The 12,920-nt window shown below is 42.8% G+C and overlaps 1 long non-coding RNA gene across 1 annotated transcript in view; it reads left to right on the plus strand.

Moving 5' to 3' along the window:
- The first annotated feature begins 4,226 nt into the window (after nucleotides 1–4,226).
- Nucleotides 4,227–12,920, plus strand: part of LOC131513724 (uncharacterized) — a 30,882-nt gene continuing 22,188 nt past the window's right edge. Inside the window, exon 1 of the long non-coding RNA XR_009262748.1 lies at nucleotides 4,227–4,316. This is a non-coding gene — a long non-coding RNA (uncharacterized LOC131513724). The remainder of the gene's footprint in view (nucleotides 4,317–12,920) is intronic.

Below are 12,920 nucleotides of genomic sequence, written 5' to 3' on the forward strand. Positions count from 1 at the left end.
CAAGATCCAGATTCCGATAATCATTGCTACAACCAGAAGTCAAAGGATTCTTTCTTGCTCATGAGTAGAAAGCACCTCCGTTCCTGCGGTCACAGCTCCGACATTCTTACACGCTCGTTATCAGCCTTGAATATGTATGGCAGTGGTACAGTGTCCCGGCCTTTATGGCAGCAGCTGTGATCACTGTCTTCCTTAAACTGACCCCTTTGTTCCTCATTACAGTCATGTCGTGCCAGAACTTAGACCTATTTTGTTTTAGTCCATCTTCCTCTGTGCTCTCTTGTTGGATTTTTCTTCTCCGGCAGGTAGAAGCTATCAGTTTATTGAGATTTTATCCTGTGCGCTGTTTAGAATGCCTGTTTTCTAGCGTATGTCATACTTGCGGATCAGACATTGACATTCGAAGAAAGCACTTAAGTTATTATATTCTGATTCTCAAAATTCAAGCCCTTGAAGTAGGATAGCTGAGCTAATGCGTTCCACATTCTGGCATCTCATTTGGTACCCATGTATTAATCAGAATCAGGGATAAGAGTGTGCTGTATCTAGCCTTGTCAAAATAAACATTAAAATACATTTGTTCTAAATAAAATCTTGTGTTGATTTGTCAATTTGTTTTATTAATAGAGAACTTTACACCTCCTGTCAAATCTTCTACTCAAAAAAAATACCTGTTTCTGAGACAGACTGAAGCTCGATGATTAGTACAATCCCTCTGGGTGTTGGGGGGAGAAGATACCACCTTATCATTATGCACCACTGGCCTGCCTTCACTTTCGGAAAAACAAAGGGGAAAGCAGCTATGGAAAGCAATTGATATTCCTGCACAGGTTGGGGGTGATATGCAAATGGATAAACACAGTATTTCCATTCTGAGTAAGCTATATAGGATCACACCAGCAGGGGTTTGCTACTGTATTCCCTTCTGTTTTTAGCTCTGTTGTCCTTTCAGAAGCTGTGAAACTAAGAATTTCTAAGGGATGCATTAAGGGATTCAAAGCCCCGGCAGAGAACTATGTAACAATTAGCAATCACACAAAAAGTAAACAATAAAGCCTGCAACAATACAAGGAGGGCATTACGAAATGGGTTTTCAAATTTGGGGTGATACTGGTATAGTATGACTTTGTTACTCGCTATTATTCACATCGTGCGTATGGATCTTTTTTGATGGTGTATAAAATGAACTGGTCTAGAGCTAATTAAGTAATTGTTTTTGTTCTTTAATTAAACTCTGTCTGACTCAGTGTCTCCCCAGGGGTCTGATACATGTTGGAATCTACTTTTTGGTGGGGGGGGGGCGGTGGTAAGGCTACTTCTAAGGGTCCCTCATTAAATTTATACAGAAAAATCCCTATTTTGTGTAGCTCTGCATTTCGGTAAATCTCTGCATTGGATCTTAGACTAGTTGAAGGACAATCAAGAAAGAGTAAACTGAGAGATCCAAGGTCTTCATTTTACCAAATAAAACAGGCCTATTGGGTCCTGTCTGCTTCCTGGTGAGAGGCCATCCTTTCCACACAGCCGTACCACCTGTCCCCCAGGAGGAGGCACTCAGCCCCTCTGCCTTTAAGGCCAATCTCAGCTTTAGGAAAGCAAGGTTCCACTACTTTAGATTTAACAAACTCAAACGTCACACTTCCTGTTAGCATTACTCTGACTGGAACCCAGTTGTGGCAAGTATTTCTGGTTAGCTCTTGGTGCCCAGGTACTGCCTTGCTGATAATCCTTACTGTCCCTGGCTGTTAAAGAGATGGGTGATGGTGGCTCTGTGACCTAGAAGCAGAAGGCTACCATCTAGAAAGGAGGGCATAAAATACAGCAGGACAGTCTCTTACGGTTTTATCTTATTTTTCCTTCCCTTCCCCAATGTTCATCTGTTGTGTTTCTTAAATTCCATAAGAGACTCTTAAATACAGAGAACAAACTGGGGGTTGCTAGAGGGGAGGTGGGTGGGGGATGGGCTAAATGGGGGATGGGCACTAAGGAGGGCACTTGTTCGGATGAGCACTGGGTGTTGTATGTAAGTGATGAATCACTGGGTTCTACTCCTGAAATCAATACTACACTGTATGTTAATTAACTTGAATTTAAATAAATACATCATAGAACTAAAAAATAATATAAAATAAAGCAGGAGAAGAACACAGTAGTTGTTCTAAACTTCTCCTGGACACTTATTCATGGGTTTCTTTGTGCCCACACCCTGGGTTGTGTCTTCAACCCCAGGGAATGAATCTGGTTCCAGGTCATGACTTCCAATTGGTGTCCTCATTTCGTGGTTAATCTAACTGCCTCATCTAATTAAAGACAAAGCATGTACCAGAATCTGCCTTTCTGCCTGGTGCTCATGCCATTAGATGATATTGTATGGCCATCTGAAGGCAAACCCATCAGGGTTTCACTCTAGCCACCGTGTATCTGCCTTTCAGCTGTTTGGGTTTTCTAACTTGGTTGAACCTGATGATGTAGGAAAATGAACTTTTGTCTACTTACCTTAGGAAATAAATTGTAATCAGATGGTCAGTGATGGTCTGCTCACTGGAAGAGACACTTCAAGCGGGAATGACTTATTTGATGAGATTGATCTTGGTTTAGGAAAGAGTGCCCTGTCCTTTCTGCCACGGTCTTAAATTGGCTCTTGAAGATTCACAAGGTTGTGAGGCCCTTTCAAAGGCAGAGAACAGGTAGTGGTAGGAGAGTGAGGGGAAGCTTGGTTGGTTAGTCTTTCTTTTAATTAGGGGTGAAAAATCTTTGAATAAGTAGCTAGCACAATTTGCTGGTGTGTGTGTATCTAGAGAAGCCCCAGGAGACATTGACTTAAGCTCATTGGCCTGAGCATTATCACCGGTCACGTGACCAGACCTCTGAAGGGAGGCCAGTCTCCTGATTTTTGTCTTTGTGGTTGGAGGCAAGCAAGCTAAGGGGAGTTACGAATGGTTGTTTTGTCTGCCATGGTGGTCTTGTCGGTTCTCTGGTTATTCGGCCTGCAAGATGGGTCCTCTGAAGGTTTAGCTTCTAACCATTATTCATGTTCATTTACTCCTTTATGCTCTTGGTTATATTTTTCTGCACATGCATTTTGTTCAAGTTCCAGATCACAGCATCCGGGACCCTTTATGCCCACCCTCTTTCCTTTCTAGCTGGCCTCAACTTCCATTTCCTTAAAGACTTCACTATTCCACCATGTGGATTCTTTTACTGTTTGCGAGAAGTGGCATAATGTCTCATGCACAGGTTGCCTCAAATATGTAGCTTTTACTCATTAATGAAGAGCTTGTCAATCAAGATCCCTTCTGGGAAGCCTTCCCAAAGGCCATCCTTCTGGTTTGTAAAGCTGATGATGCAGCATCATATTGGTTTTCTTGCATGGTCGTCTGTTCCTACACTCAAAGATTCCTTGGTCTAGTGGGACAGAGACATGGGAACAATGGCTTGCACATGGTAAGCATTCAGCAAATGTGCAGTGAAGGAGACTGTAGGAAGCTGAAGGAAAAGAACTAGCTGTTAATATTTCCTGGTTTCCCTCCACAAGAGCCTAACACTGGTAATAATTAATAATCTACAATCGTTTATTAGAACAAACTAGTTTGATTAGTTGATTAATCAAACCAGCAAAAAAAAAAAAAAAATTAGTCTTATAACATCTATTGAGACTGATACTGCTGTTGGCCCATCATTTTGGTGGCCATTGTCACCAACTGCCCTGTGCGATCTAGGGAACAGAACATCTGTTTTCCTTTCTTTTCCTGTTCTCTCCTAAGTGTGTGCCCGTATGTTTATATGACTTTCTTGTCTTTCTTTTTCTTTCTTTCTTTCTTTCTTTCTTTCTTTCTTTCTTTCTTTCTTCATCACCATCAATAATGGAAATTTCATATCCCTCATTGTTCATCTGTTCATGTCTGATTAACATTATTGCCATGACTTGTCTCTGACTCAGTGGACCAGGGGCCATCTTTGTATCCAAAAGCTGGGATAAATCTAAATATTCGAGCACAGAAATCATTTGCTATTCACAGCACTGACCTCTGGCAAGCAGATTTTGTGCACAATACCATGAAATATGATTCATCGAGGAATGAAGAGTTATTTCTTCCCCACAGAAAATAACCTGAAGACAACTCAGTCTCTTGCAGACTTTTAATTCTATTAAAAAATGATAATACTGAATTCGCATTGCTTAATACATACTAATGCAGATCTTTGTTTTGTTTTATCCCTTCTCAAAGGATTTGAGGATCCACGGAATATCTATAGAAGTTGACAGAGAGGCTGATCATCTTGGAGTAGTAGTGAATCGGCTGGCTTGCTGAGAGGTAGGAGTATCCTTGGTAGAAGGACCACCTAGGCCATGGCAGAGATAAAAATAAAAAGTCCTATCTTCAGATACATGGTCTTTTTTACTGAGATGTAACTGACACATAACACTGTACTCATTTTTATAACATAATGTTTTGACATAGGTATATATGGTGGAATGATCACCACAATGTTTAGTTAACATGCATCACCACACATAGCTACAATTTTTGTGTGTTGTGATGAGAACTTTTAAGATCTGTTCTCCCAGAAACTCTCAAATACACAAGACAGTATTGTTAACTATGGTCACTATGCTGTGCGTTACATCCCCAGGACTTATTTCTAGAACTAGGAGTTTATACCTTGTGACCACACCTACCGGGTCTTATCTTCTTATCTCTGTTTTTGTATTCTTAACATGCATACGTTTTTATGAACTACTGATGCCTCTTGGAAATAAAAGTCTGAAATTGGGCTTACTTAGGCAGGGTCTAATGGGGTCTTAAAAACAAGGGGGTCTTAATAACTTTGTTATTACAAAACTGTGTGCCTGATTGATTTATTTTGGGTCGTTTATAGACCAAAATTAAGAAACAGGTGACGTTTTACTATCCTCATTCTTTCAGTAAACACTTATTTAGTGGTCACTGGGAAAAAAAAATGTATCCTCTGGGAATTAGTCAGATGTGGGATTGAAGCCATATATTGGTGTGAGACTTTGGGGAAGTTGTTTAACTGCTTAAAACATTGGTTCCTACATCTACCAAAAAAAAAAAAAAAAAAAGACTAATATTCTTTATCTCCAGGGTTGTGTGGATGGGAGACTCAAACATAAGTGCTCAAAGGAATACTGGTTGTTGCTATTAATATGATTACTACTGTTACCAGTTCTAATAACTGTTCTCAATAACTGCATGAAATAAGGCACTTTCACTTTTCTTGGGGCAGAGGGCTGTCATCGACTAATTATGCCACAAGACAGCATAATCTCAGAGGCAATAATAGAGGTAGAAACAAAACGTTATGAGATTAGAAAATGGGTAAATTTGGACTACCCGGAGACCTCAGAAAAATCCCCAGGAGCGAGTATCTGTGGTGAGCCTTCAGAAATGAGCAGGGTCTTAATAGAAATCCTCATTCCTTCTCCTCTCTGCACTTAGTGCCTTCCTCAGAAAAGAATGTGGTACTAACGTCTATAGAAGAAATACTCTCCATTACTGTATTTGTGTGTAACTTGTGTGGAAGATACATGCGAGATCATATGGTTATGAGGTTCTATGGTTTTGTGGGTCCAGAGACTTACTGGATTTGAGGGAGAACCAGTCACCTGGAAAGGGGTGTCTCAGGCTAGATAGCCAGACACCAAAGAGTCAAATCCAGGTGCTGCTGGATGTTTCTCTTGGACTTACCCATGAAGTCGATTGTCTATTGGAGATGTGGTTTCCTTTGGAAGGTTCTGGTACTGTCCCTATAGAGATGGACTTGGTATGAGGAGTTAGGAAGTCCAGAGACTTAACAGAAAAGTTGTGGGGATCCTTCGGTACTCTAAAGGAGCAGGCCCTCCCTGGATGGGAGCCAGGTGGACTCCGGAAGGTCATGCGCATCGGGGTTAGGATTCCAGCTCTGTCGTCTACCAATGGGTGACATTGGGCAAGTTACTAAATCTCTCTGGGTCTTGTACCCTTTACGACGTGTGAATAGTGAAATCTTCCTTGGATGACTGATGTGAGGGTTAAATAGCTCCTATGTATGGAAAGCTTCCAGACTGTAGTCACATAGTGCTAGTTCGCTGTCTTCCTTCCCTCCCTCGTCCTCTCCTTTTCCTCTCTTTCTGCCACCATTGTATTTGAGTATTCCAGCCGGTATCTGCTTTTACTAAGAGATGCCAAGAGGCGTTAGTCAACGCATGACCCAGAGTATTAAAGGGAGAGCATGCCATCCCTGGGGGTGGCTGTGGTAACCAGAACCAAGCAAGAACCCCAAGAGGTAAAGCTCTGGTGATGGGGGGAGTGAGGGAGAACCAATACTCAAGCAGCCAACCTTCCTCCTAGGAGATCATCCTTCTAGTGCTAAATTTTAATGGTCTGCATTTTACTAAAGGACACGTGCCCCCTGTAAGGATATCCACACTTTCATGCAATACTAAGTAAACGTATGGCTTCTCCTACTGTCATATAATGTTCCTCCATGTGAAAGGAATTTTAAAAATTCTTAAGCAATTTGGGAAGATATTTTTGGGAGGATGAGGACCAGCTGGGTGGCAGGGACATTTACTCTTAGGTCACTGGACTCAGAAGTTAAACATTTACTTTACCTAATTATAAGTGGCTCTGCCATAGCGGGACGGGAGCCCAGAAATTCCGGTTTTTAAATTGCTCAGCCTCATTTGATGATCCATGATGAATGGATTTCTCTGACTTTGATAAGCCTGGCCCAATAATACCCTGGTTGACATCATTATCTATCAGTGTCCAATTCTCTACTTGGGTCAGTAAATGCAAAGCAAAAGAGAACTGAGAGGCAGAAATGCTATGGGGCACAAATCTTTGAAGCTAAAGTGTGTTTGGCTCAAATGATCCAGTGTTGTATCAGTCCCTAGTCTTTTTTAGCCCCGTGGAGAAAAGTTGTTTCCCTAATGAGCAACTGGGATTCGAGAAGGAGCTAATCCTAACTCTGAACTTGAAATGCGAAAATCACGGATCCTTAGGGAGGGAGGTCGTGTTAAAATTCAACTTCTCCTTCACACGTATATATCTGACAGTGTAACGTGGGAAAAGCACGTATGTTTGTGATGGTCATCTCGCAAGCAGCGAGCAAGTAAGCATTCCTAAGTGACTAGACGGAGATGGTCTGCAAGTGTTTGTGAGTGAAACACGTCTTGTTCTGTAAATGGTCCTCAGGGACATGTGACAAATCGAATGGGTTAGAGCTAAGAGGGCACCGACCTGCAGGTATGCATGCCATCACTCTCAGTGTGAAAATAGTCAGGAGTGCTGAGCATACGTGAGTCTGAATGCTGTTTGTGACTCTGATGCTACCACGAGACAGATGAAAAGGATTGAGAGAGGAATGACAAGAAACACATATGTAGAAATGTTACTGCTTTTTAGCATTGATCGTGCTGTTCACAAAGCATGTATGTGACTCAACTCAATAACAGTTTAGAATTCTAGTCTCTCAGAATTAACATTCGGGATATTTGCCCCATGACTGAATGCCTGGGGTTAAAATTTAGGTAAGTTTTAAAAGCTGGAGATGCTGCTGAGATAGATTTTTAAAAATCTGTGGTTAAATGGCGGTCAGCGCACATCACATTCCAGGTTGGCTGAACTCAATCTTGTGAACAATGTCAACATCACCTCTGTATTCTGAGCCATGCTGATCACGTTCTGCCATGACGGGCTGGACATTTTTAATGTTCTCTCCTGAGTGCTGTATTCTCTCTGCTTCCTTTTCATTTTAGAATACACATGTATAAATTGTCAAAATCTTCCTCATTCTGTTATTTATTATATTTCATTGTTGAGTCTATTGGAGATAAAAACATGCCATTGTTATTCTGACCAAAAAAAGAAACAAAAGTTCCTTGTTCCACATCTTGATAGTTACTTCCATCTCTCGTGCAGGAAGAAATGGAGGCTGAATGAGAGCCTAACCCCACGTAATGAGAAATGCGTATATGCATGCAATCTGATGCATATCTCACAACCAACAAACAAAAAAAAAAATCACGTTTGAAAGAGGAAGAAATGACCCACATTTTGGTTACACTTGGAATATGGAACATCAACTATTACTCCTAACTGCATTGTTTAAACTCTCTGCAGGAGATGTCTGCCCCCAGGAAATTCTCGATCCCCAACATGGAGGAAATTGTAATGGAAAAACCCATTACACTGACCCCTGCCAAGGGGGGTTTGACTCTAGTAGCAAAAAAAAAACAAAAAACAAAAAACAAAAAACAAACCCAACAACAACAAAAATAAAACAAAAAAACGATAGTAAGATGTTTAATATCTACCCACCTTGTACTCATATAGTCCTTGCTTCCTATTCGGTAACAGGCAAGACAATTTCTGGATATATCTATGAAGTTCTAGAGGGCTGTTGAGGATGTATGCAAGGTCAAAGGCAAACCCAGGGTTTGCAATAAGGAGAATGGAAAAATAAAAATGAGATGAATGAATAAACTCAACTGAGTGCTCTTTGTAGTCAAGAAAGGAGAAATCAATACAAGAGTTAACTTCATGCCAGGTTCCTTACAATCATGTCATATAATCCGCACTACAACAGGAAACTGAGGCAAGGAGGGGTTAAACAATTGTCCAAGGTCACGTAACTGCCAAGAAGCGAATCCTCCAGTCGTCTGACTTCTTCACTTAGATCAAACTGCCTCCCAGAGGTCGTTGACAGCATTTATTTACCTTATTTTATGCAACACCTAACAGTAACACAACAGGCAGATCTATATGTTCAGGTAATTTTATCTGATGGCAACAAAAAGGCAATGAAGTTTTCTGCTGCTTATATCTGCTAAAAGGTTAGCATTCAGTGACAGGGTTTACCCGTCAAAGATGTCAGTGAGCATGTAATGAGAAAATATCACCAGATGAGTAAAGCAACAAATGAAAATGATTAAGCAGCGCCTGGGTGGCTCAGTAGGTTAAGCGTCCGACTTTGGCTCGGGTCATGATCTTGCAGTTTGTGAGGTCGAGCCCCGCGTTGGGCTCTGTGCTGACAGCTCAGAGCCTGGAGCCTGTTTTGGATTCTGTGTCTCCCTCTCTCTCCCCCTCCCCCGCTTGCACTCTGTGTGTGTGTGTGTGTCTCTCAAAAATAAATAAACATGTAAAACAATTTTTAAAAAATGAAAATGGTCAAGTTGGGAAAAGCGGTTAATGTCGGAGATGTGTGATGTCAACACGCCCTTAGTGGGTTCTATCAGTGTGACCATTTTTCAGTGATATCTGCGGATCTTTGTATCTCAACTTCATTTCTTTCCGAGCCGTTAATGATGCAGTCGTTGGGACGCCCGCATTCATTCCAGGCTGGTGTACCCGTGTTTCAGAATTTTCCCTTGTCGTGTTTTGATATTTCCTTATTAAGAATATGCCATTTCTATATAGCTTTTCATATTTTCTCCCTAGAGTAGCTTAACGTGAAAACTGTATATTCAGTTAGATACTCCTCCGTGTCTACAAACACCATCAAAAAAGGAAAAATACGCCTGGCTCTGTGGCTATTTTCATCAGCCGTGGGTCTAAATGCTTCCGTGTGATTGAGATGCAGGCCCTTCTCATTTACTCCCAGGAAACAGTCCCAGTTGTCTGAAGAGTCAACACCTTCCGACAGGGACCCTGTGGCCAGCCGTTCATTAATTCCCACAAGGCTCCTTATGAATTTGCCTCTCTCCCCGTGACCAGTGACACCGTCTCAAGAGCCGAGGTGGCTTAAAGCAATATTGTTTCCCTGTCTGGGTCCTCCAGGTATCACCAGGCGTCGGTACCCGGGTTGAAGGCCTGTGATGGAACTAAATTGAATGCTGGATGCCATTTTGGAAACTTAACATCGAGGATTACTAACAGCAAAAGAACAAAAGCGTGAAAGACTTGTTTGTTTGGTTGGTTGGGTTGAGACTGGAAAACAATGTAGAAAATCCTTCAGGAGCAGACTCTTTGAAAGGTGACTAACAAATACAGGGTGATGATCTAATTCGTTTACTGGTTTACATCCGCAGATCTTTGGCTTTCGCGCCGTATTATTTATTTTTATCATCCAATCCGTTTCTGTTGCTTCACATCCCTATACTCAGAGGTCAGGTGGAAGAGAGACTGTGAAGGCAATGCAAGAATTTAAGGAACAACTTGTGTTATCTCTACTCACCTGGACCACCGCTTCTGAATATTTTTTAACATCGGTTTTGTCATTTGACGGCAAAGCTAAAAATCCCAAACTGGCTCCACTGGTCTCACGTAGTTTCCAAAAGGCAGTTTCTGGGAATATCAAATAAGATAAGATGCACGGAAAAAAGAGATACTTTTCCACTGAGCACCTGTCTTGAGTTATGCCAAGTCACAGATGTGGGGGCACCAAAATACAAGACTTAAAACTTGCCAGCCAGTGGAGAGACGGACACAGGAAACAGAAACTGTGACGAACCATTAAGATGCCTAAAACCAAGGTCTAAGGAGCCATGATAATACTAGGGAGCCCAACAGAGGAGGACAGGGCACTCTGGGCAGAGGGGCCCGCGTGTGGAAAAACAGAGGGGGGAGATGATATTGTCACTGAAACCTTTAAGTAATTAAAACGGGGTAAACATTTTGGCAGAGAAAATGGCAAGGCCTGATGTATAGGAGTCTGGTTCATAAACAGTTTTGTTTGCCACGGAAAGCCATTGGCTCTCACCCTGTGGGCAACGGGAAAGCGCTGGTGAGTTTGCAACAGGGGAAGCGATGAGTGGAAGAGCCTTGCAAGGCTGTCAGGGGTGGTTGGAGGAAGGCGTGTAGGAGCCGAGTGCAGACGTCAGGAGCTCACCGACGACGAGGCAGGAGCTCGCACAGCAGCAGTGAGCTTTGAAGGTGAAGAGTGGAGACGCCAGAGACACCGAGGGCGAAACAGCAAGGTGTCTGGTCCTAGAATCACCTTAATCCAGAAGACCCCGTGCACGGTCAGCGGCCCATCCTGTTTCAGGCTCACCATCCCCGGGCTCATTTCTCCCCTTCTAGCTTTCCTGGAGGGGAGGTTTTCTTTTCCATTTTGTAAGAGTTACGGGGCCCGCCGTGAGTCTCGGAAGGATTCTTCTGCGATTTTCAGATGCCAAGAATGTTGCCAATGACATCACATTTCTAGGGTAATTCTTCTCCCCAACTTTGTGAGGACAGGAAGCAGACCTGTCCGACCCCCCTGCTGGGTCCCCCGCACAGTGTCCTCCAGAGACTGGGTGCTCCGTAAGGACTTGTTGGATGTGCCCGTGATAAACGGTGCAGGGCCTTGCCAGCAAGATATCCTGAGAGGTCAGAGGGGCAGACGGAGCTACGCGATGAAGTGACAAAGTTGTAAGCAGGCTCCGTGATGGACTTGGTAATGATAGAAACCATGTGTTGAGGTCTCGTACATCTCATGCACCAACGTAAACGTGTTTTGTGTGCATTATCTGAATTCTCACAGCAACCCTTTGTGGGTGCTGTGTTTATCCCCACTTTGCAAATGAGGAAACCAAACCTAAGAAGTTACAGTCTCGTGACTGGCAAAGCCTCGGCTCTCATCCTGGGTGAGTCAGGGGCGAAAACCTGCCTAAACCACCGTGCTGGATTTCACGGCGCCTTGAATGATGTGAATTCGGTCAAAAACGACTTTTTAAATGGGTCAGTCCTTTCTTTCCGCCTTACATTTCCGTGTCTTTTCGTTTGTGGATTGTTTCACGTCATTTCTCAATACACATGCCTGGCTTTGACAGACGTGGATGCTGTCTTCCTCCTCCCTTTCCATTCATCCTCTCCGTCCCCCCTAAATGATGATACGCAGTCATTTGTTGGGGTGAATGCGCTGAGCAGTTAGATCCATAGGTCTCCACGCCGTGTTTTCCACTCCAGCCTCTCTCTTGTGGCGGCTTGAGTCTCCCTGGCTCTCTCCCTTTAGTCTCCCCTCCCCCATCCCTACAAGTTGGGAGGTAAAGCTATGGGAGGAGGAGCACTTGGAGGTAAAGGTACTAGTAAAACAGCAGGTACTGCTAGTGAGAACAGCGTCCTTGCAGCCTTCAAGGAAGATCAGCCACTGGAGGGCAGGGACTGCGTGTTCTTTATCTCCCTGTGCATCACCTCATCCACTGGCTGGCACCGAGAAGCACCTGAGAATTGTTTGCTGATCTACCGAAGTATGGACGTGTGGGGGCCATTTGGGAGGAAGAAAACTCACCGCTCCTTTTATTTTCTGTGCAACATACTCTTCTTTTTTTATATGTTTTGGACACATTCACACAGTACCTTCAACACAGACCTAGGAGCATCTTTTCCTTTCTCCCTCCGTGATTTATCTCATCGCTAATAACTGTATTCATTATATACGGGGTACCATTACAAGAACAGACCTCTTACTTACCACCATGCACATACACATGTCTGCTCGCCTTCTTGGTCTCAGATGAGTAGCTATCCGTATCACGAAGCTTCCACAGTAAACCGTCCTTGGCTTTCAATACGTCTCTTCCTTGAAAGGCTAATACTGCGATATGCATTAATTTAATGGCAGATTTGGGTAATGTGCTCCCATTTTACAAATACTGTGGCTAGTCTTAAAAAAAAAAAAAAGAAAAGAAAAAAGAAAAACTTTTGACCATAAATTGTTCTCTGAATTCAAGAATGTCTCTTATTTGTGATATCAATTCCCCTTGTGCCTCGGACTTTGTTTTTTTTCCCATTTCACCTCCAAAATTCCATTGAAAACATCTGCTAAGGACTTATTTAAACAGCTAGCTAATGCTTTATAAAGCTCAGAGGCGCGCCCATCTGTTCCAGGAGCATTCTCTTTTCTCAAGAGCTAGATCATATCTTCTACCCGTCTGACAGCTGAGGTTGCATCAAAACTCTTAATTTCTCTATCAGTAGTATGGCACCTTGCAT

This window comes from Neofelis nebulosa, chromosome 6 (genome assembly GCF_028018385.1).
Source record: "Neofelis nebulosa isolate mNeoNeb1 chromosome 6, mNeoNeb1.pri, whole genome shotgun sequence".
NCBI classification, from domain to species: domain Eukaryota; kingdom Metazoa; phylum Chordata; class Mammalia; order Carnivora; family Felidae; genus Neofelis; species Neofelis nebulosa.